Below are 23,685 nucleotides of genomic sequence, written 5' to 3' on the forward strand. Positions count from 1 at the left end.
AGAGTGAGAGAAAGCAGGAGGCAACTGACCCCATTTGTAACCATTGATTACCCCACCATTACGGCATGTTCGCACAAGCCCATTCAACTTGCCACCATGCAGGACACTCAGCGGTGCACAGAACGGGAGGCACTAAGGGTTAACAACCTGGCTTAACATTCGTCATCATCTCAGCAACGCTTCAGGGGTAGGAGTTTACAATTCTCCTGGAATTCAGTCTTAAGTATAGTTGTGTGTGCTGTTCTTCTCATGACCACTAATCACAGACTATAGGGGTTTAGAGGAAACACACAAATTGTTCTTGTAGCCTATAGTAGCTAAAATGGTTAAATGTTCTAAACCAAACTGGATTTCTCAATGAACATAAATATTACGGATCATACTTACTGCTCACAAACACCCTATTATTCATTGGATTAGCGTTAGCAATTAGTGTTAACATACACAACTCTCATCAAAACCTCGGTTCTACCTTCGCATGTTTTGGTATCTGAATTAGGTTGGAAATTCTTAATGACATTTCATTATTCATTAGTAGGCACTCAGCGTTGTTTTTAGTTATGGTAATGGCCTCTTCGGTTTACGAGAACGCTCAATGACAAACCACTCTGTGCGCTAATATAACTCCACAGATGGTTAGCAGTGGGCTATTAACCATATACTCTATAAAACGGTGGATGGTTTTTGGCGGTTCCCTCCCTCCCACTGCCTTGGGGTAGGGTCTCATTAAATAAAAAGCTGTGGGACCACGCTAACCAAACATGCACCCTGAATTCACATAGCGTGGATTATTTATACGCAACAAACACTGGCATGATGCGCCTCACACATGGAGAGCTGATGTAAAGTATGTTTTATGTATGCAATGTGGGATCAGCAATTGGGTTACAGTACATGTGCATTAATGCAGAAGGACAGAGGCTGGTGATCAGCCATATACAGTAACCAAACAACATGTCACTAGGGAAGTCGACAATGACAAGCGAAGAGTGGGGGAGGGGTATTGTGTCCAAGCAATACCCTTGAGGGGAAATACACCATCATCATCATCTAATGATAACGACATGAGACATTCGTTTATACACATTATAAGATGTTTTTTTTCTCTCTCCCTTTTCTCTCTCTTGAGATGTGTCACTTGTCTCAGGGCCTCTCAACCATATGCAAATGTCTCCTCTCAACTGTTCAGGCATCTTTTTCATTCACAGAGTTTGCACTTTTACATTCTGAAGCCTCTCTCTCTGGCAGTGATTTTCAATTGTGTCTTTCCAGACAATTGTATTTGTCAGAGATTTCTGACACGCACGCACGCACGCACGCACAAACACACACACACACACAGAAACACCATACTGTTTCATCTCTCTCTCCTCCTAATTTAGACATGTTCTCAAACAACAGCTTTTTGTGCTCCACTCTGCAGTTTGTTCGTGACCTTCCAACCTCCTCTTTTCTTCACATCAAATTGTTGCTCTCTGTAGCTGTGCTCAGAGCCACATTGTTGGAGGGGTGTCTGATCTGAGCTACATTCACTGAAACTAGAGGAGAAAGACACTCGAATGGAAATTCACATTCAAATGTATTGCTTCCGTGTTTATGGCAGAAGGGGTACCAGAAAGGATGTGATGTAGACACAGGTCGGGACTTCCGTTGCAAAACTCACTCAATAATGCACCTCAAGTCTTCGCAAGGAATGATATGGCGCATCAACATTTTCAGGTAGTTCAAAGGTAAGTCGAAATGCCGGAGCATATTAAAAGCAGCCCTTTTATGGCGAAAAACAACATTGCGACACTTCCTTACACTCCGAACCTTCCGTCTCCGCGGAGTATACATCAGCCTTTAGAGGATCTGATCTTGAGGTTTATTCACTGAAACTAGGGGACACAATACTCAAATGGAGATTCACATTTATTGCCAGTATTCTCCCTCATCAAAAATGAAACAGTTATAAAAGTATTCATAACGTAAATTATTAAAAAGGGTGGGTATGAGGGAGAGAAAGTCAGAGGAATGTCGATGTCATTAAATACAATTGTACGATAATGTCCACAAGGTCAGGAAAGATCTTAAAGGACAATTTCACCCAAAAACTATATTTTGATATTTGTTTCATTAGTCCATTGTTGACATAGTCCCAAAATATTTTGCTTGTCGGCACTCAAGTTTTCAAGATAATGTAACTTTCAAAATACGGAAATCATCCCCATATGATACATTTTGCCTCAATCCTTACAGAAAATCCACATGATTTCACATGTGGAAAATCACATATTTCAGATGTGAAATTTCATATGAAATCATGTTTTTGGAAAACTTGTGTAGTTTCATGTTATCACATGTTGCATTACATGTTGCCACATGTTATCACATTAACGTCACATAAGATCACGTGATCACATGAAAACATGTGTTTTTGGAACACTTTATGTGTTCACATGTGAAATTCATGTGTTTTTTCCGTAAAGGAAATGTTGTTTTTACTTAACATGGGGAGAACCCCTCTTAGTTTCAACCAAGTGACATTTCATAATTCATGAAAACAGTTTGAATTATACATTGCACAACATCCCTGGAAAATGATGCATTTTGTTTACCAGTGCAGTGTGCAGAACCACAATAGAGTTTGAAAATAAAGGTTTTGATTCTGAGAAATGCTCTCTCAACTCTTTTTGTGATTCATGGAAGAGAAAGAGAAAACCCATGTTCTTTTACCAACTATTTGTGGTGAAGAAGACAGAGCAAACTGACCATCTTTCAGAATTAAGATAATGGGCGCCTCAAATCAGTGTCATCACAGTGCTTCTCTTTGTCAGCTTAAACACGCCATACAGTATGGGCAAGTAAAAAAAGTGGAACACCAGCACTCAATGGCACAGTGTAAAGACAGTATTAAGGAGCAATACATTTTATGGGTACATAATGGGAACATGCAGTACACAGTCATATTCCCAAATGTACAGAATCATGAACAGAACAAAATAATAATGTACAGACTTAAATGTACAATGTACAGAAAAAAATAACTGAGACCACACAAGATGTTTTGCCGAGTAGTCCTCCACAGCCGTAAATACACTACCGTTCAAAAGTTTGGGGTCACTTAGAAATGTCCTTGTCTTTGAAAGAAAAGCTAATTTATTGTCCATTAAAATAACAGTACGCCAATGTAGATATTCCATTAAAAAATCTGCCGTTTCCAACTACAATAGTCATTTACAACATTAACAATGTCTACACTGTATTTCTGATCAGTTTGAGGTCATTTTAATGGACAAAAAATGTGCTTTTCTTTCAAAAACAAGGACATTTCTAAGTGACCCCAAACGTTTGAATGGTAGTGTACAATGTGAAAACCACACTTTGATCAGACAGAGAGTATGTCTTCGCCTTTGGTGTCGGTGTGTGTCCCATGTTGTTCATCTATCTCTATTCATAAAGTGCAACTCAATTTTTTTCATTCTCTCTCGTTTTCTCTCTCTCCCTCAAAAGCTCATTCAAATTCAAAAGGCACTTTGCTAATTGAATGTCATTTGCAATTATAGGACATGTCAAGCATAATCTATCCGAAGAACAACAAAATGAGACGGTGACAGGTAATAAGGGCAAAAACAATATTTCCTCCCTTTCCCTCCTTCCCCTACCCCCTATTTACCCTTCACTCTGTCCCCTGCAGTATCACCCTATTAGCTACTGCCCCAGGCAGTCTGGTAAATGATAATGAATTATGAAATTCAGAGGGATCTGGAGGGTACAAAACTGTGTTCATGGAGCGAGAGATGAAGGGAGAGGGAGAAGGGATGGAGAGAGAAGGGAGGAGGAGGAATGTAATGTGATCTAGCCTCCCATCACCAGTAGGAAAGGGGATGGTGGGGGTTGGGATGAACTGGGAACAGAGAAAGACACAAAGGGGAATTCCCATAACATTGTCTCCTAAGGGAGATTATACGCTAGATCAGAGGTATTCAAAACCAGGGTCGTGAGTACAGATTATTGTTTGGGACTAATTTTAAAAAACGTTTTTGAGAAAGATAATTTGAGAAATACAATTTCATTGAGTAAATGTATTAATTGGTTCTCTTAATTTTGATTAGTGAGATGAAAATTGAATGACTTGAAGGTTATTTGTTAATGTTTAAATCTAAATTGACAGATTTTAGTTGTTTCATTCAATTTAAGGTGGGGTAGGTGTCGCCAGAATTTCTGGCCCCAAAAAATTGGGTCCCTGCTGAAAAAGTTTGAATACCACTGCACTAGATAATAGATAATAGGATGGGCACAAAAAATCTGAACTCATGTTCAGAAATCCAAGAATACAAATTCCTCTCCTTCCCTGCCTAAGCAAGTTCTGTCTGACTCTGGCATCATAACTGAGAAGAATGGGATAAGTGATGCTTTTAATCATCATTTTATCTCGGCAGGCTTTTTATTTGACAAAACGGTGGTTTAATTGACCCTGGTCAGTCAATCGACAGCTCTTTCCTCTGCCAGCCTCTAGCGGACGCGACACTTAACCTGTCAACTTCTAGTCAATCTTTGTTTTCATTTCAACAATTTACTACCTGTGATGTGCTAGATCCCTTGCTTAAGATTGATGTAAAAAAAAAAAAATCCACTGGGACTGATATGCTTGATCCATTTTGGCTGCAGCTCCCTTCCCCCCTAAATGCTGAACTATTAACTCACAATTATATCTGGTACTATCCCCAAGGTTTGGAAGGTGGCCCATGTAATCCCCTTTCACAACTTATCAGCCTATTTCTAAGCTGTCTTGCCTAGCTAAAATATTACAATCCTTGATTTATTATCGGCTAAGATCTTTCTTATATTTGAAATGTATTCTAAATGTACATCAGTCGGGTTTTAGACCAGGTCATAGCACTATCTCTGCTGCATTCCTAGTTATAAGGGACGGCAGGTAGCCTAGTGGTTAGAGCATTGGCCTAGTAACCGAAAGGTTGCTAGATCGAATCCCTGAGCTGACAAGGTAAGAATCTGTTGTTCTGCCCCTGAACAAGGCAGTTAACCCACTGTTCCTAGGCTGTCATTGTAACTCAGAATTTGTTCCTAACCTAGTTAAGGTTAAACAACAAAAATAATAAATGTAGTGGTTAACTGTATGGATAAAAGGCAACATTGTGCTGCCCTCTGTGTTGACCTGTCAAAGGCCTTTGATACTGTTGATCACTCACTGCTAATACAGAGGCTTTCCTCAATTGGCCTAGACCAGGCTGCATGTAACTGGTTTAAAAATGACTTGACAGATATAACTCAATGTGTATCTACTGATGGTGTTAAATCTGGTTCTGGACATAACGAAAGGTGTCCCGCAATTCTGGGTCCTGTACTTTTTACTGTTTATATTAACAATATTGACTTGTCTGTAAAAAATTGTAACCTGCACTTGTATGCTGATGATACTGTTGTGTATGCTATTGCCCCTACGGTTAACCAGCCTTTATCTGAACTACAGTCTACCTTCATTGAATTTATTGACCTGAATAAATTCTACAGACCTCTCTACAGTGCATAACATTTTTAAGGATATGCACTTTGGATGGTGTCCATATTGATCGTGTCCCTGCTTACAAATATCTGGGCATCTGGATAGATGAAAAGCTGCCTTTTAAAAAGCATATTGATGAGTTAGTTATTTAAGCTGAGAACACAAATGGTATTTTTCTATAGAAATAGGTCATGCCTCTCGCTAAATAGTCGAAAGCAGATTATTCAGTAGACATACCTATTGGTCATACTATGGCGACATCATCGATATGAACACAGCTGCCCCTTCATCAAAATCCATTAGATGCAGTTTGTCATATCTCACTGTGCTTTATTACGAGCGACAGTTTTAATACTCATCACTATTGTGGAAAAATCTTCAAAATGTTCTTAAATTTGATGTTTTGGTGGCTGTAGGGAAATTTAGAAAGCTAATTGAGGATCTTATTACTGATGAATGTTTTCTTTCTTTCTGCTTGCATTTTGTATTTATATTTTAATATGTTTATTTTCCGTGATTTCTGTAATTCAGGGCTCATCTGTAAAAGAGACCTTGGTCTCAGTATGACTCCCAGATAAAATAAAGGTGAAATAAAAATAAAATAAATAATGGGCCGCGGTGGATCACGGGTCTGCATATGCACCCACCCACTGTAAGGGGTGCGTACTGGCGGCAGAGAAGTCAGGCGCAGGAGAGCAAAAACTGTGTTACAACGGCGCAGTTTAATAATAAAAATCACCGTTAACAGAATAATCAATACAATGGGTACAAAACCCGTCGCACACCAGCATAACGTGCAAAAGCACTTACAATAAACAATTCCGGACAAAGACATGGGAGGAACGGAGGGTTAAATACACAACATGTAATGATGGAATTGTAACCAGGTGTGTGGGAAGACAAGACAAAACAAATGGAAAATGAAAAGTGGATCAGTGATGGCTAGAAGACCGGCAATGCCGACCGCCGTGCGCCGCCCGAACAAGGAGAGGAACCAACTTCGGCGGAAGTCGTGACACCCACCTTGCCAGCAAAACATTTAAACAGCCCCCCTCTTGACAGCAGAGAGAGTTAATTCTACACATTTTGCCACAGGGCGTAGAGAAAATGTTACTGTTTTAAAGCAAGTTTTCTGACATTCTACACATTTTGCTATGGACGGAGAGAAGATTTGAGCAATTCTATAACTCATTTCATGCAATTCTACTAATTTTGTCCATATGTTGGAGATACATGCAGTTTTTAATAAGATATCAGAGTGAGAGTGAATAACAAAATCAATGGTGGCCCCCCAGTCGGTAATTCGACCATGATTAGTACAAGTTTAGATAACTGGTTAGACTAATTTACCAATCAAAAAACGTTTTGCTGACATGGGCTAATTGAGTGAATGTCAGTGACTGAAATAACAAGAGAAAAACTGCTGATGTACAACCAATTTTCTAAATTACAGTAAGTTGAGACCCCGACTGGGTTCCCCCCTGTAGTAGACTGTGGACTCCACCAGGGTTGCCCTGTATTGCCCCCTGTAAACACTAAACACTATCTAACACCAGCTTGAAATGTTCTTTACAAGGTGCCATAAATAATCTATAAACAGTCAATTTTCTGCCTCTTAAATTTAATGGGAGTTGAAGAGATGGCGAGAGGCTATTAATATGAATGGTGTTGATCGTCTGCACGAGGGCACTGTGTCTGGTCGTTATGAATGTATAAACTAGCATTGATTGTATCGACTCCCTTGTACAATATGACAGGGTGCAATGGAGGGAGAGCTCCTCAAAGGGTTGTAAAGAAAGGCGGCCATTTTGGATGTAGACAAACTCAACGCCTCTCACAAAGGTCCAGTGACATACAGCGGTGGGATGAATAACCTTGCCTGACACCTAAGGACTTGCATAAGCTCCCAGACCTAATGCCTACTTGGGCTTTAGTCCTGTGGGCCAACACAGCCCTGTGGCATTTAGGAGACCCTGGTTCAAACACCCAGCCGGTGATATATTTACAACCCAAAGCGGGGAGACAGCAATATCTGAAATAATTAGGATTCTATGACACTAAAATAGCAGTAGGCCTAACATAATATATTAATCAAACAGACATGTACATCTTTCAAAACATTGTAAGCCCCATGTCGATACATCACCCTCCATCAACAAAAATAACCAAAAGCCTATCTTACTTCTTTACAGCTCCCCGTGGGGTAGTTGTAAGAAGCTTGGTTACATTTATACCTGATATACAGTATCTAATGCTTACTGACTTCTAGTCAAAAAGAGACACACTGTATCCCCTGAGCCTTCTCTGGTTGTGCTTCATTGCCCCCACCGAGGGAGAGCTCTCACAGCAAGAGCAAGAGCTCCAGAAATGGGAATTTACTGGGGAGCTCAAGCACCTTGGTGGGTCTCACTCTCATCCAAAACGCAAGAAATCTAATTACAACAATAAACTTCTGCAATTTGTTTGAAGCTCAGAGGCTTTGAAAAGTTACCAACATAAAAGCATATATTATTGTCCTCATTAAAAAAAATACAAACAGAGAGCACCATTTTGTCTCTCATCTTGTTTACTTTTTAATTACGGATTCATTTACTAGGTAGAGGAAATAAAGTATAATCTACTTTTATGTATTTTTCTGATTTCTTGTACTGATCTTGTTTGCTTTTACGGTTGATACGTGCACCATATTCCCTAAGGTTTTATTTAGCGTAACACAAAGTTAGTAGGAGTGTAATATAATAAGCCAGTCAGTTGTTTTATGTATCCAGTGTCCCTTATGAAACCTGTACACTAAGGAATGAAAACATTTGAAAATGAACCTGGTAAGTGAAACATAATTGTCAGGTAGGCATCACTTCCCTTTTGCCATATAGCCTTCTTTTTTTTATGTCAGAAATAGTTTATTTTATAATCTGGCAGACAAAATTCCAGAGAAACTGACTAGCAGGTAGGGAGCAACGAGTCAAAAGACCTTTGAATATGAGGCATTCACTAAGCAGACACCGTAAACCCCATAAGCCTACATTATATTTTGTAAAAAGACAATTCCATGTACCAAAGACAAACAGAGACAACATTCCTTCTTGAATATGCATGGGAAAAGTACGTTTCAATATTCATCTGTAAAATGTAAACAAAACAAGGGACGCCACGCCATCTTTGGAAGCATGTTTTTGATACATCAGGGTTAGGGTATCGGCCCAGCTAACTAGTGTAAGAGAAGTTGCTAACTAACTAAATGTATTTAACGACCAAAAATTGGCAGCCGTGCCTATATAGATTGCAAAATAGTTGGGAAGAGATTTTTGACGTACCTATTCCATGGCACATGGTTTATGAACTGATACGCAAAACGACGCCGGATTCAAAACTTCATCGAGCTGAAGGTTGGGACTAATAACAGCAAAAGAACTCATGTAAAAAATGCTGTGCCCGTAAAACATATATAAGTTAATTAAGAACGTTTTTGAAAGAGCACAGTTTGAAATGTATGGCAAATAGAAATCAAACTGGATGGACATCATAAATATATGGGAGAGGTTGAGAGTAGAGGAAGGACAATAGTTCAAATAAAACTATTATAAAATAGACTGTGTCCATAAAATGTATATAGTATGTATAAACTGGAAATACAGGCCTCTGCGTTGTTGTTCACTAGTTTGTTCCGATTGGGGGAGGGGTGGTAGGGTTGGAGGGTAATAAAGGATTTTTAAAGATGTGTATATATATATATGTATGTACTGTATGTATCTGTATGTAGGTGTATGTATGTATATGTTTATATATATATATATATACACATTTGCCCAAAAATATATGGGGGATTGGAATTGATGCAGACAATTACATTGATGGAAGCTACAATTTCTCTGCAGTATTAAAGCTGATCTACCCCCTAAAAAAACTAACTAGATGTAAAGAACTTTAGCTAGCTATCTAACCATCTTGGTTAACTATCGGGCGAAACATCAGTTATTTACAGTTACTTTACAACCACACCACTGTTTGCTAGTAAACGTAACTATGCCTCCAAAACTGAAAGTGGCTCCACTAATGACATTATTACATTGGTGACGAATCCTCTTTCCAAGCGTATTCATAACTCATGAGGGCCACTTTCCTATTCTCCCATTTCCTAAATACTTAGTCTACAAAATAAAATTCTATCACACCCTTTCCCAATTTTGTGAAGTGGGAACACGTCCAGCTACTCATCAAAGGCGACTTTTCCCATTCTCTATGGATCATTGAAGTTGAACAACGTGAGGCTCGTTGTCTCTGACAACACTGCAGATCGGACCGCCGCTTCTCCTGTAATTAAGTGCAGTGCTCCGTCCCTTTTCCCAGGATGTTCCTGCCTCGACATCAAATGAGCAGGAAAATTAAAACCCTGCATCAGATGACAGCCCCAAAGAGAGCCTGGTCGTCTCTTTTTCTGTCTCGTTCCCTTCTCTCTTTCTGTCTCTCCTTCTCTAAAAGATAGCTAGCCTTGAAGGTTAATTAAAACCGATGGAAGACGCAGAGAGGTGTGAAACTTCCATGACGACAAGGGACAGGGAGGGACTGTCTGGATCTCCTCTTCTCTTGGTAAAATAGCTGTGGGTTTTTTAAACAAGTGTATCAGATATTAACATTTCCTTTGGCTTTATGTCTATCCACATGGACATGGGTGTTGTTGTTGGACTATTGATTGGATGTCTGGAGGGGACCGTGTAGTCTTACCTTATCAGGGTGTACCTCCCACCTTATCGGGGGTGCCTTTCAAGCACCAGTATTAAATGTTGACTGATTTGTACAGCCATAGAAGAAAGGCTCTAACCTATGGTGGATTGAGGGCTACAAGGTCCTGTAAAAACAGAAAGAATCATTCAGTATGTCTTAAAACCTCTTAAATGTAAACTCCCCGTATTTGCGGAGGGTATTTGATTTTCTTTATTCAATACAGCTTGATTTGAGAACAGTAGCCCCTATCTGCAAAAGCAGGGTGTCTGCGGAAAGCTGAGTATCTTGGCTATTGACCGGTGCCTTCATAGCTTTGGTATGACCTACTACCAAATATGGGCATACACATTTATAAGGGCAGGCTGAGCCGATGACCTAATGTCAAGATGGCTGATACCTACATTCCGGTTAGCGTTGTGAAGCATAAAGGAATTAAACACAGATTGCGTTGATACATACCTAAAGCCGAGACTCCACAGATCATGAGGATATCTTATTTGTCTGTCTGTGATTGATCACCAGCCCCGAGAGTCAAAATGTTTATTTTACACAATGTTTTCACCAAACAGCAAACATCTTACAAGGGTAAGCGTCCATTTGGTCTGTGTTTGAGCTATAGCTACATGGGTGGTATCAAATCAAATTTTATTCGTCACATGCGCTGAATACAACAGGTGTAGCTTGTTGTTCACCTTACAGTGAAATGCTAACTTACGAGCCACTAACCAACAATGCAGTTAAAAAAAATCTAAATAAAACATGAATAAGAATAAGAAATAAAGGTAACAAGTAATTAAAGAGCAGCAGTAAAATAACAATAGTGAGACTATATACAGTGGGGTACCGGTACAGAGTCAATGTGCGGGGACACCTGTTAGTCGAGGTAATTGAGGTAATATGTACATGTAGGTAGAGTTATTAAAGTGACTATGCATAGATGATAACAACAGAGAGTAGAAGAGGCGTAAAAGAGGGGGGCAATGCAAATAGTCTGGGTAGCCATTTGATTAGATGTTCAGGAGTCTTAAGGCTTGGGGGTAGAAGCTGTTTAGAAGCCTCTTGGACCTAGACTTGGTGCTCCAGTACCACTTGCCGTGCGGTAGCAGAGAGAACAGTCTATGCCTAAGGTAGATGGAGTATTTGACCATTTTTAGGGCCTTCCTCTGACACCGCCTGGTATAGAGGTCCTGGACGGCAGGAAGCTTTGCCCCAGTGATGTACTGGGCCGTATGCATTACCCTCTGTAGTGCCTTGCAGTCGGAGGCCGAGCAGTTGCCATACCAGGTAGTGATGCAACCAGTCAGTATGCTCTCGATGGTAAAGCTGTAGAACCTTTTGAGGATCTGAGGACCCATGCCAAATCTTTTCAGTCTCCTCTTTGTCGTGCCCTCTTCACTCACGATTGTCTTGGTGTGCTTGGACCATGTTAGTTTGTTGGTGATTTGGACACCAAGGAACTTGAAGCTCTCAACCTGCTCCACTACAGTCCTGTCGATGAGAATGAGGGCGTGCTCGGTCCTCTTTTTCCTGTAGTCCACAATCATCTCCTCTGTCTTGATCACATTGAGGGAGAGGTTGTTGTCCTGTCACCACACGGCCAGGTCTCTGACCTCCTCTCTATAGGCTGTCTCGTTGTTGTCGTGATCAGGCCTACTACTGTTGTGTCATCAGCAAACGTAATGATGGTGTTGGAGTCCTGCCTGGCCGTGCAGTCACGAGTGAACAGGGAGTACAGGAGGGGACTGAGCACGCACCCCTGAGGGGCCCTTGTGTTGAGGATCAGCATGGCTGATGTGTTGTTACCTACCCTTACCACCTGGAGGTGGCCCATCAGGAAGTCCAGGATCCAGTTGCAGAGAGAGGTGTTTAGTCCCAGGGTCCTTAGCTTATTGATGAGGTTTGAGGACACTATGGTATTGAACGCTGAGCTGTAGTCAAAGAATAGCATTCTCACATAGGTGTTCCTTTTGTCCAGGTGGGAAAGGGCAGTGTGGAGTGCAATAGAGATGGCATCATGCCATGACCAGCCTTTCAAAGCACTTCATGGCTGCAGATGTGAGTGCTGCAGGTCTGTAGTCATTTAGGCAGGTTACCTTAGTGTTCTTGGGTACAGGGACTATGCTGGTCTACTTAAAACATGTTGGTATTACAGACTCGGACAGGAAGAGGTTGAAAATGTCAATGAAGACACTTGCCAGTTGGTCAGCGCCTGCTCGCAGTACACGTCCTGGTAATCCGTCTGGCCCTGCGGCCTTGTGAATGTTGACCTGTTTAAAGGTCTTACTCACATCGGCTGCACAAAGCGTGATCACACAAGCTTCCGGAACAGCTGGTGCTCTTATTCATGTTTCAGTGTTATTTGCCTCGAAGCGAGCATAGAAGTAGTTTAGCTCGTCTGGTATGCTCGTGTCACTGGGCAGCTCGCGGCTGTGCTTCCCTTTGTAGTCTGTAATGGTTGGCAAGCCCTTGATCTTGTGTATTCTGAACTATGTAACTCCTATCTATCTTCTGACCATTTCCTCATAATCTCCTAGATTTCTTCTTTCCAAATATAAACGTTTTTGCATGTCAGAATCATGTGACTACACATGAATAGCAGTTACTTTTGGGTATGTCTATTTAGGCAGAAATCTACATTTTGCCATTACATTTGAGAGGTTGTTTAATAACATTTAGGTAATCCAGGCAAAAGGTCCTTTCACAGAGTGCAAATTATACTGTGTCATTCGAGGGGTCTTTTTTTATGGGCCTAATAGTAAAGACAATTTAACCCTAAATAAAATGTATTACCTTTTAATTTGGCATGAACACAACCAGTCATGATGTTATCATCCTTTTGTCAACCAAATTATTTTAAAAAGTAGGCTGCCTGCGCATGTCCGTCCACTCCAAAATAACTCCAACATCTAAACAGTGGACTGTGCACTCGCGCTATTTGATGAATGGAAAGAGACATTTCTTACAAAACACCAAAAAGTGTAATGACATTCTTGAACCTTTGGATGCCGTCTTCCATCGCGTCCATTCGCTTTATCACAGGTGACAGCTTTAATACTCCCCACTGCACCCTGTATCAAAACGTTGGCTGGTCCTCATTAAAGTCCCGTATGTCACTTCATTATTCCCCTTTTGTTTACCAAGCTCTACTACACAAGCTTCCAATTTACCAAAATTCGCTATTAAAATATAAAAACATGAGATACCAAATCCATTCACAAGGTTGGTTAACTCCGGTTCCTCCTGTCTCCACCAAACTAAATCCACTTTTAGTTTTAAAGCACTTCATTGCTGAAACCAACTACAAAATACATTACAGTTCTGATTCCGCTCAGGCAATTTAAAATATTGATTGAGGACCTTCTTATTGAGGAATGTAATAGTTTTTCTTGAATATTTGTGTTGTGCTGTATTTTACTTGTTTTATATGGTATTTGATTTAGATTTTGACTTATGGAATTGTATATGCATGGCTCCATTTGTGAAAGAGACCCTGGTCTCAATGGTGACTCCCTGCTTAAATAAAGGTTAAAAAAAAATTGGTCTACACTCTTGTAGCCTGAATTAATTGAATGAATCGTTTTTTGTAGAAGGAAAAGTTGGGACACATGAAAAGGGACTGAGATACAGGACTGTCCCAGCATAACAAGTGCAGCCACATAGGATTTTTCTATTTTGAACCATGACACAGAGGTGGGGGTGTTGATATAATATGGAATAAGCTTTCATTTTAATATATACCACTGTAGCATTTCAAATTGCATTTGAAACAAATAGGAGAATGGTTAAAGGGAAGATTGCAGAACTAGGATGCTGTTAAACATTCTGATTGGTTTCACCCTTCCAACTAAAAGTCCTTAAAAGACAGATCACTTTACATTTGTATTTTGGGAGAAGATAAAAAAAAATCCCAATTTGACCGAAGTCATGTCGGAAAAGCGTTTGGAAAAGTCACGTCAAGAGAAGAACACACAAGTGAATACACAGCAGGAGTGAAGCCACTGTCCACATAAGATCACATCATTCAAAGTCCTCATTATAAAAAAAGAATGCCACTCTGCATAAAGTAAATTTATCATCTGACCATATCCTGTGATTTCTTTCTTCTGTATCAGCCAAATATTTTTTTATCACTTAAAACAGTGCGCAGGCTTTTAACATAACCCCTTTTACACCCCTGCTAGCTTACCCTTACTAGCTAACCACGAGCAGCCTTGAAACACATAACTTCCACTGCATTCGGAAAGTATTCAGAGTCCTTGACAATTTGTTACGTTACAGCATTATTCTAAAATGTATTAAATCGTTTTTTACATCATCAATCTACACACATTTTTGAAAATTTAAAATAAATAAATAAATATCACATTTACATAAGTATTCAGTCCCTTGACTCAGCACCTTTTGCAGCGATTACAGCCTCAAATTTTCTTCGGTATGACGCTACAAGCTTGGTACGCCTGTGTTTGGGGATTTTCTCCCATTCTTCCTTGCAGATGCTCTCAAGTTATTTTCAGGTCTCTCCAAAGATTTTCGATCAGGTTCAAGTCCGGACTCTCAAGGACATTCAGAGACTTGTCCCGAAGCCACTCCTGCATTCTCTTGTCTGTGTGCTTAGGGTCGTTGTCCTGTTGGAAGGTAAACCTTCGCCCCAGTCTGAGGTCCTGACCGCTCTGGAGCAAGATCTCTCTGTACTTTGCTCCATTCATCTTTCCCTCAATCCTGACTAGTCTCCCAGTCCTTGCCGCTGAAAAACATCCCCACAGCATGATGCTACCACCACCATGCTTCACCGTAGGGATGGTGCCAGGTTTCCTCCAGACGTGACGCTTGGCATTCGTGCCAAAGAGTTCAATCTTGGTTTCATCAGACCAGAGAATCTTGTTTCTCATGGTCTGAGTCCTTAGGGTGCCTTTTGGCAAACTCCAAGCGGGCTGTCATGTGCCTTTTACTGAGGAGTGGCTTCCGTCTGGCCACTCTACCATAAAGGCCTGATTTGTGGAGTGCTGCAGAGATGGTTGTCCTTTTGGAAGATTCTCTCATCTCCACAGAGGAAGTCTGGAGAACTATCAGAGCGACCATCGTGTTCTTGGTCCCCTCCCTGATCAAGGCCTTTCTCCCCTGATTGCTCAGTTTGGCTGGGTAGCCAGCTCCAAGAAGAGCCTTGGTGGTTCCAAACTTCTTCCATTTAAAAATGATGGAGGCCAATGTGTTCTTGGGGACCTTCAATGCTGCAGACATTTTTTGGCATCCTTCCCCAGATCTGTGCCTCGACACAATCCTGTCTCAGAGCTCTACAGACAATTCCTTCGACCTCATGGCTTGGTTTTTGCTCTAACATGCACTGTCAACTGTGGGACCTTGAATAGACAGGTGTGTGTCTTTCCAAATCATGTCCAATCAATTGAATTGACCATAGGTGGACTCCAATCAAGTTGTAGAAACATCTCAAGGATGATTAATGGAAACAGGATGCACCTGAGCTCAATTTTGAGTCTCTTAGCAGAGAGTTTGAATAATTATGTAAATAATTTTACATTTGCAAACATTTCTAAAAACCGGTTTTCACATGGTGATTATGAGGTATTGTGTGTAGATTGATGAGGACAAAATGTAATTTAATCCAATGTAGAATAAGGTTGTAATGTAACAGAATGTGGAAAAGGGGAAGGGGTCTGAATACTTTCCGAATGCACTGTATTAGCCGTTCAGCACATCAGCATTTCTCGTACTGTTACACAAAATAAAGATAAACCTTTACCATCATAGTAGACATTGAAAGTCTATAACCAAACTGGCTAAAACTCTGTTGTTAGCCGATGGTAGCCATAGCTAGCCATATGCTAACCTGAGTGCTGATGTTAATAACGTTACTAGCAGCAGTAACAGTAAATCCAGATATAATGCCTAACACAAACATTGGCTCCCATGATATCCTGCAAGTTATATTTGCCAATAAACATCAGGCAGTTCAGCAAAAATGAAGAAATACTGTACCTTGAAATAAGCAGTGACATTACTCCGATTGGTATTTGACCATTCATTTCTGCAAAACATGCAGTGTTGATGGAGCTGTTGTAGCTTGCTTGCTAAATAATAGCTAGCTTATTGCATCCCCAAACACCATGTGGCCAGTTCGATTTGCATGGCCCGGTCCACTTAGATAGCTGGCTATATACTAGCAACATAACATGACAAAACACTTTGGGCACTTTAGTACCTACTTACCTGATAGTGCCTCCATCAGGCTGTTCCTTTCTTGACGTCAAAGCCACAATGTATTGTTGGTGTATGAGTTTTAGATAAATGTAATTCAAATTGCGACAATAGAAGTGTATAATTATAATATTTTGTAAAAATGTTTTGCATAAAGATCGTTTAGATAGATTATTATTCCATCTATATTATTAGATTTGTGGAATATATATTGTTTATATTCCCTCTCAATTAGCATTATTTAGAGCCCCCCCCAAACTTTGACTTTGTTGCATCTAAGGGGGCTCATGTCTCTTTTAGGGTGTCTCTAAATAATGCTAATTAAACCATTCTCCCATTTGTTTAAAATGCTACAGGGATAAATATTAAAATACAAGCTTATTTCAAATGAAATGAACACCCTGTGTCATAGGGGTTCATAGGACCCCAATGGAAATAAGTCTCTGACTTTATTGTGCTATCCTGGTAACGTTTTCCAAATGTTTGTACTATGTATACATGTCGTTTTTTTAACTGGCAAATAAAATCAATCAATAGATCAATCAGTTCATGCAGAGGTAGGTTCAAATGGTGTTTGCTTTCTTTCAAATACTTTAGCTGCACTTGATAGAGCTTGCCTGGCAAAATGGAAAACATTGGGATAGCCTCAAAAGATCAGCATCTTAATTGTCATCATCATCATCATCATTTATGGAGAGTGTGAAAACAACATCATTTTTAATAGGGTGTCAAACAGTATGCAGTACACACAGAATAATTGCATCACTTGTCAATCATGCTTGTCTAACACAAGATAATTATTCACATTATCTCCACTTAAAAATAGAAAATTAGCTGCTCTTGTGTTGGACCACATCAGGAAACACTTTTTTTCCCATGAGAATTATCCCTTCAATGCTTGTCTGGGCTTTAACAATATATGTAGGGGCTATAGGCAGTATGGACGTTTCCACCTGTTTGGACCCTACTGTACATGACCCTGTTGCCCAAATTACAAAGTAATATTTTGCTTCCTTATCTTCAAAACAGTCTATGCACAAGGAGAGACTGTATTCCACACTTTTGTTTTGTTTATGTAGCATTTTCTATCCAGAAACCGGTACAAGTCAATGTAGCCCAACATAGGATGCTTTGAATGCTATGCCCAAGTCTTTGAAAGGAATTTGTGCAGTTACATTGTCATGACTCAGGGCACCACATGATACTAAGTAGAGAATGTGTAGTTTATGTAGCGTAGAAAGTTAAACCGTGAAATGGCTGCCTAAAGCTGTGTGAACGGCACTAATGTAAATGGGTGCTCATGACGCCACGGCAACAACAACAGAAAATAGACCTCTCTAATAGACTCATTAGACAGATTGCTCATTAGTGTCACGGAGAGCAACAGATTTAATATAACCCATTATTTCCCCTACCAACAGAAAGAACCCACAAATGGCATGGAACAAAAAGTTGTTTGCGACCCTGAAAAAAAAAAAAAAATGATGACAAAACATGTTCATAATCATGACAACCGTATTTTGTATCTTGGAGCTTGTATCCATTTGGGTGTTTCTTTTACAGATGATGAAAGAGTGTGATCGGAATAGAAATCACTGACTTAGAAGATTACCCCAGACAGAGAGAGTTCGTTTTTTTGGACCACCTCCATGTTATTTGTCTCAGGGTTTGATTGACTGTGTGTGACAACATTTTCACTTCAGATGTGTCATAAAACACATCATTTATCATGGCATGGATCAGCTCATGAGAAATTATGTGACAAAATCCTGTCATTAACTAGTTTGGTTGCAATTTAATTATTAAAACTAATAAATAACACAAATATTGTCATTCATTTGTTTGGACAGTCTCTCCACTATCCTTTCCTTCGAGGACACCAATTGCTTGAAAATTCTCTCAAGATTACATAAAACATCACATGATCTCCAGCAATGTCTGACATACCAATACATTGCAGAGTTCTAAAGTTTCCATTTGAACCAAAAATATTACTCATAAGCCTTTTATGGCATCAATGATTGAAATGTTTGCTTTATAGAGCTGCGGGCTGACAAAAACACAAACCGAAATAGCTTCCCCTATACGGTGGCTTTATGACGGCCATTGAAAGCTTTTGAGAGGGGCGCTGGCTTGGCCTAATGTTTTCCACCTTTTACATGTTCAATTATTCAGTGACCATTGTTCTGCTCACCTGGAGGAGAGTATGCCTTGACATGAGCTGGACCTGTTGGCCTAGTGGGTAATCCAACCCTGGCCCTGGCTCAGAGAAGAAGCCACATGTTTGTCCTGCCAGAGTGGTGGCACCTAAGCTAGCTTGGTCGGCTACGCTAACGAAACAAAATAACTATGCTATACTGACTGGGTTAGGATCAGTGAACCAGACACCACAGTTATTAGAGTCAATTAGCGCAAGCTAAGCTAGCTGTACATGCCTATCCAGGGGTGGGTGAATTATTCTCAATGGGGGAAGAAAAGCCTAAAACCTGAGACGCCAAGCTATTATGCCACCCGTTTTTTCAAGGACTGTTACCCTCTTTCCACCCATGAAGTGGCTATTGTGAACTCTTCCACTATGCGTGCCAGCTGTTGCCATGCCGCAGTGTAATAATAGACATCTCCTGCCTGTTTGCCTGTGCGGTTGACATTACTGGCAACACAAAGATAGGATAGGCAGGCTTCTCTGCCAAGTTGACATCATTCTGTCCTAGAAGAAATCTATAGCAGCTTGTTCTTTGTACAGCAGAACCAGCTTCTGAATAATATATATTATGCTGCGGATATTGAAGGCGACCTGTTGTTGTTTTAGCACTGACCCAATTTCAGCCAGAGAGATTAGAGATCAAAGGTCAGGCTCAAGTTTTTCCACATAGCAACTAGTTGTTTTTTTTCTTCCCTTTTTGACACAAATTCTTCAACAAACCCACCATAGGGGATATGCTGTAGAGTGATATGACATCAAATCAAATCAAATTTTATTTGTCACATACACATGTTTAGCAGATGTTATTGCGGTTATAGCGAAATGCTTGTGTTTCTAGCTCCAACAGTGCAGTAATATCTAACAATTCACAACAATACACACAATACCCACAACCTAAAAGTAAAAAAAGGGAATTAAGGAATATATAAATATTAGGATGAGCAAAGTCGGAGTTGCATAGTCTAAAATACAGTAGAATAGAATACAGTATATACATATGAGATGAGTAAAGCAAAAATATGTAAACATTATTAAAGTGACTAGTGTTCCATTATTAAAGTGGCTAGTGATTTCAAGTCTATGTATATAGGGCAGCAGCCTCTAAGGTGCAGGGTTACGTAACCGGGTGGAAGCCGCCTAGTGATGGGTATTTAACAGTCTGATGGCCTTGAGATAGAAGCTGTTTTTCAGTCTCTCTGTCCGAGCTTTGATGCACCTGTATTGACCTCACCTTCTGGATGATAGCTGGGTGAACAGGCAGTGGCTTGGGTGGTTGTTGTCCTGGAGGGCAGGTAGTTTGCCCCCGGTGATGCGGTGGGCAGACTGCACCACCCTCTGGAGAGCCCTGCGGTTGCAGGCGGTGCAGTTGCCGTACCAGGCGGTGATACAGCCCGACAGGATGCTCTCAATTGTGCATCTATAGAAGTTTGTGAGGGTTTGAGGTGCCAAGCCACACTTCAGCCTCCTGAGGTTCTTGACCACACTGTCTGTGTGGGTGGACTATTTCAGATCATCAGTGACGTGTACGCCGAGCTTGAAGCTTTCCACCTTCCCCACAGCGGTCCCGTCAATGTGGATAGGGGCCTGCTCCCTCTGCTGTATCCTGAAGTCCAAGATCAGCTCCTTTGTTTTGTTGACATTGAGTGAGAGGTTATTTTCCTGGCACCACACCTGGCACCACACACCAGGGCCCTCACCTCCTCTCTGTAGGCTGTCTCGACATTGTTGGTAATCAGGCCTGCTACTGTTGTGTCGTCCGCAAACTTGATGATTGAGTTAGAGGCATGCGTGGCCACGTAGTCATGGGTGAACAGGGCGTACAGGAGGGGGCTGAGCACGCACCCCTGTGGGGCCCCTGTGTTGAGGATCAGTGAAGTGGAGGTGTTTCCTACCTTCACCACTTCACCACCTGGGGGTGGCCCGTCAGGAAGTCCAGGACCCAGTTGCACAGGGCGGGGTTCAGACCCTGGGCCCCGAGCTTACTGATGAGCTTGGAGGGTACTATGGTGTTGAAGGCTGAGCTATTGTCAATGAACAGCATTCTTACATAGGTATTCCTCTTGTCCAGATGAGATACGGCAGTGTCCAATGCGATTGCGTCGTCTGAGGGTCTATTGGGGCGGTAAGCAAATTTAAGTGGGTCTAGGGTGTCAGGTAAGGTAGAGGTGATATGATCCTTAACTAGCCTCTCAAAGCACTTCATGATGACAGAAGTGAGTGCAATGGGGCGATAGTCATTTAGTTCATTTACCTTTGCTTTCTTGGGTTCAGGAACATTGGTGGACATCATGAAGCAAGTGGGAATAGCAGACTGGGATAGGGAGAGATTGAATATGTCCGTAAACACTCCAGCCAGCTGGTCTGCGCATGCTCTGAGGATGCGGCTAGGGATGCCGTCTGGGCCAGCAGCCTTGCGAGGGTTAACACGCTTAAATGTCTTACTCACGTCGGCCACAGAGAAGGAGAGCCCACAGTCTTGGTAGCGGTCTGAGTTGGTGGCACTGTGTTATCCTCAAAGCTGGCAAAGGTGTTTAGCTTGTCTGGTAGCAAGATGTCGCTGTCCGCGACTTGGCTGGTTTTCCCTTTGTAGTCCGTGATTGTCTGTAGACCTTGCCACATACGTCTCGTGTCTGAGTTGTTGAATTTGGACTCCACTTTGTCTCTATACTGACGTTTTGTCTGTTTGATTGCCTTACGGAGGGAATAACTGCACTGTTTGTATTCGGCTATTTTCCCAGTCAGCTTGTCATGGTTAAATGCGGTGATTCGCACTTTCAGTTTTGCGCAAATGCTGCCATCTATCCACGGTTTCTGGTTAGAGTAGGTTTTAATAGTCACAGTGGGTACAACATCTCCTATACACTTCCTGAGGAACTCAGTGACTGTATCCGTGTATTCGTCAATGTTGTTCTTGGAGGCTACTCGCAACATATCCCAGTCCGAGTGAACAAAACAATCTTGAATCATGGATTCCAAAATGGAGTCGTGATCAGATTTGCCGAATTGAGGGTGAGGGAGGGCCTTGTGGGCATCCCGGAAGTTGGAGTAGCAGTGGTCGAGTGTTTTAGCAGCGCGAGTACTACAGTCGATATGTTGATAGAACTTCGGTAGCGTTTGCCTCAAATTTGCTTTGTTAAAATTCCAGCTCCAATAAATGCGGCCTCAGGATATATGGTTTCCAGTTTGCATAAAGTCCAGTGAAGTTCTTTGAGGGCCGTTGTGGTATCGGCTTGAGGGGTGATATACACGGCCGTGACTATAACCGAAGAGAATTCTCTTGGGAGGTAATACGGTCGGCATTTGATTTTGAGGTATTCTAGGTCGGGTGAACAAAAGGACTTGAGTTTCGGTATGTTATCACAATCACACCATGAGTGGTTCATCATGAAACATACACCCCCGCCTTTCTTCTTCCCGGAGAGTTCTTTATTCCTGTCTGCTCGATATACTGAGAACCCAGATGGCTGTATGGACAAAGACAGTATATCCCGAGAGTGCCATGTTTCCGTGAAACAGAGTATGTTATAATCCCTGATGTCTCCCTGGAAGGAGATTCTTGCCCTGAGCTCGTCTACTTTATTATCCAGAGACTGAACATTAGCGAGTAATATACTCAGAAGCAGTGGATGGTGTGCGCGCCTCCTGAGTCGGACTAGAAGTCCACTCCGAATACCTCTTCTCCGCCGGCGGTGTTTTGGAGCAACCTCTGGAATCAGTTCTATTGCCCTGGGGGGTACGAACAAAGGATCCAATTCGGGAAAGTCGTTTTCCCGGTCGTAATGCTGGTGAGTTAGCGCCGCTCTGATATCCAAAAGTTCTTTCCAGCTGTATGTAATAACACAAAACATTTCCTGGGCTAATAATGTAAGAAATAACACAACAACAAAAAAATACTGCAAAGTTGCTTAGGAGCTAGAAGCAGAGCGGCCCTATCTGTCGGCGCCATCTTGCTACTGTAAGATCAAAACACTCACAGCTAAAGGTTAGTCATATCAGGCATTTTGCATCTTCTTTTTTTGATCTTTTCAGGGTTTTTTCCCAGCTTTCCATCTGATTCTGCAGCTCGACTTGGGTATGCTGTCACATCATGCCATAAAAAAAGAATACTTAGCATGTTTCAAAGTAAATGATGACATTTCATGCTTCTGTACAGCGAAACAAGAACAAGACAATTTTACGCCATTAGGATCCCACGGCGAACCACCTCAGTGAACATTCCTGAAAACACAGCCATATGTGCACACACAACATCTCCTCACTCCATCAGCAATACATCTCTCCTGAATGAAAGATGAGAGGTGATATATGACAAATTGGCAACAAAGAGCCTGATAATAGCTTCCCCTCTGATAAGCAGAAAATAGAACCTCCTGGAAAAAGAACCTCCTGGAAAAAAGAGTTCGTTATTTGGTAATTAAGGCGTAATTAACTAATTATGGTGCTCAGGGATGGTTGGGGTGGGTTAACGGCTGCAAGACAGAATCAGGGAAAGGGGAAATCTGGATAAAAGTATCAACTTTGATTTCAACATAATCCTTGTTGTTGTTTTGTTGGTACCCTGAACTTGGGGGGTGGTGTGTGTGTGTGTGTGCGTTCCTCAGACCTTCAAGTGGATTGGATGATGAAAAGTAGACCACAGACGTATTGGATGGTCTCCCGTAGACCACAGATGTATTGTCGTACATATTGAGTTACAACACTTGAACAATGACATTTAAAAACTTGTGTGTCTGTACCATAAACATCAGACACACTCGTGCCTTTGATGCCATGTCATTACCTCTGCATGGCTGTTGCGTGTCGGTGGCATCTTACATAATGCACCACACTAGAACACCGCTCAATAATAAATGAACACTGTCTTTTATTTGTGATTGTATTCTCTGTCAAATTTTCATGAACACATGAGGGAAGTGCACCATACACAAGGCAACACTGTCATCAATTGACAAGGAGCAAGGCCACATCCATTTCAATGCACAGTACCTACTCACCATCAGCATATGAGCATTCAAAATGAACACACGTGGATCTGAGTTCA

The sequence above is a fragment of the Salvelinus namaycush genome, chromosome 32 (genome assembly GCF_016432855.1).
Source record: "Salvelinus namaycush isolate Seneca chromosome 32, SaNama_1.0, whole genome shotgun sequence".
In the NCBI taxonomy this organism is placed as follows: domain Eukaryota; kingdom Metazoa; phylum Chordata; class Actinopteri; order Salmoniformes; family Salmonidae; genus Salvelinus; species Salvelinus namaycush.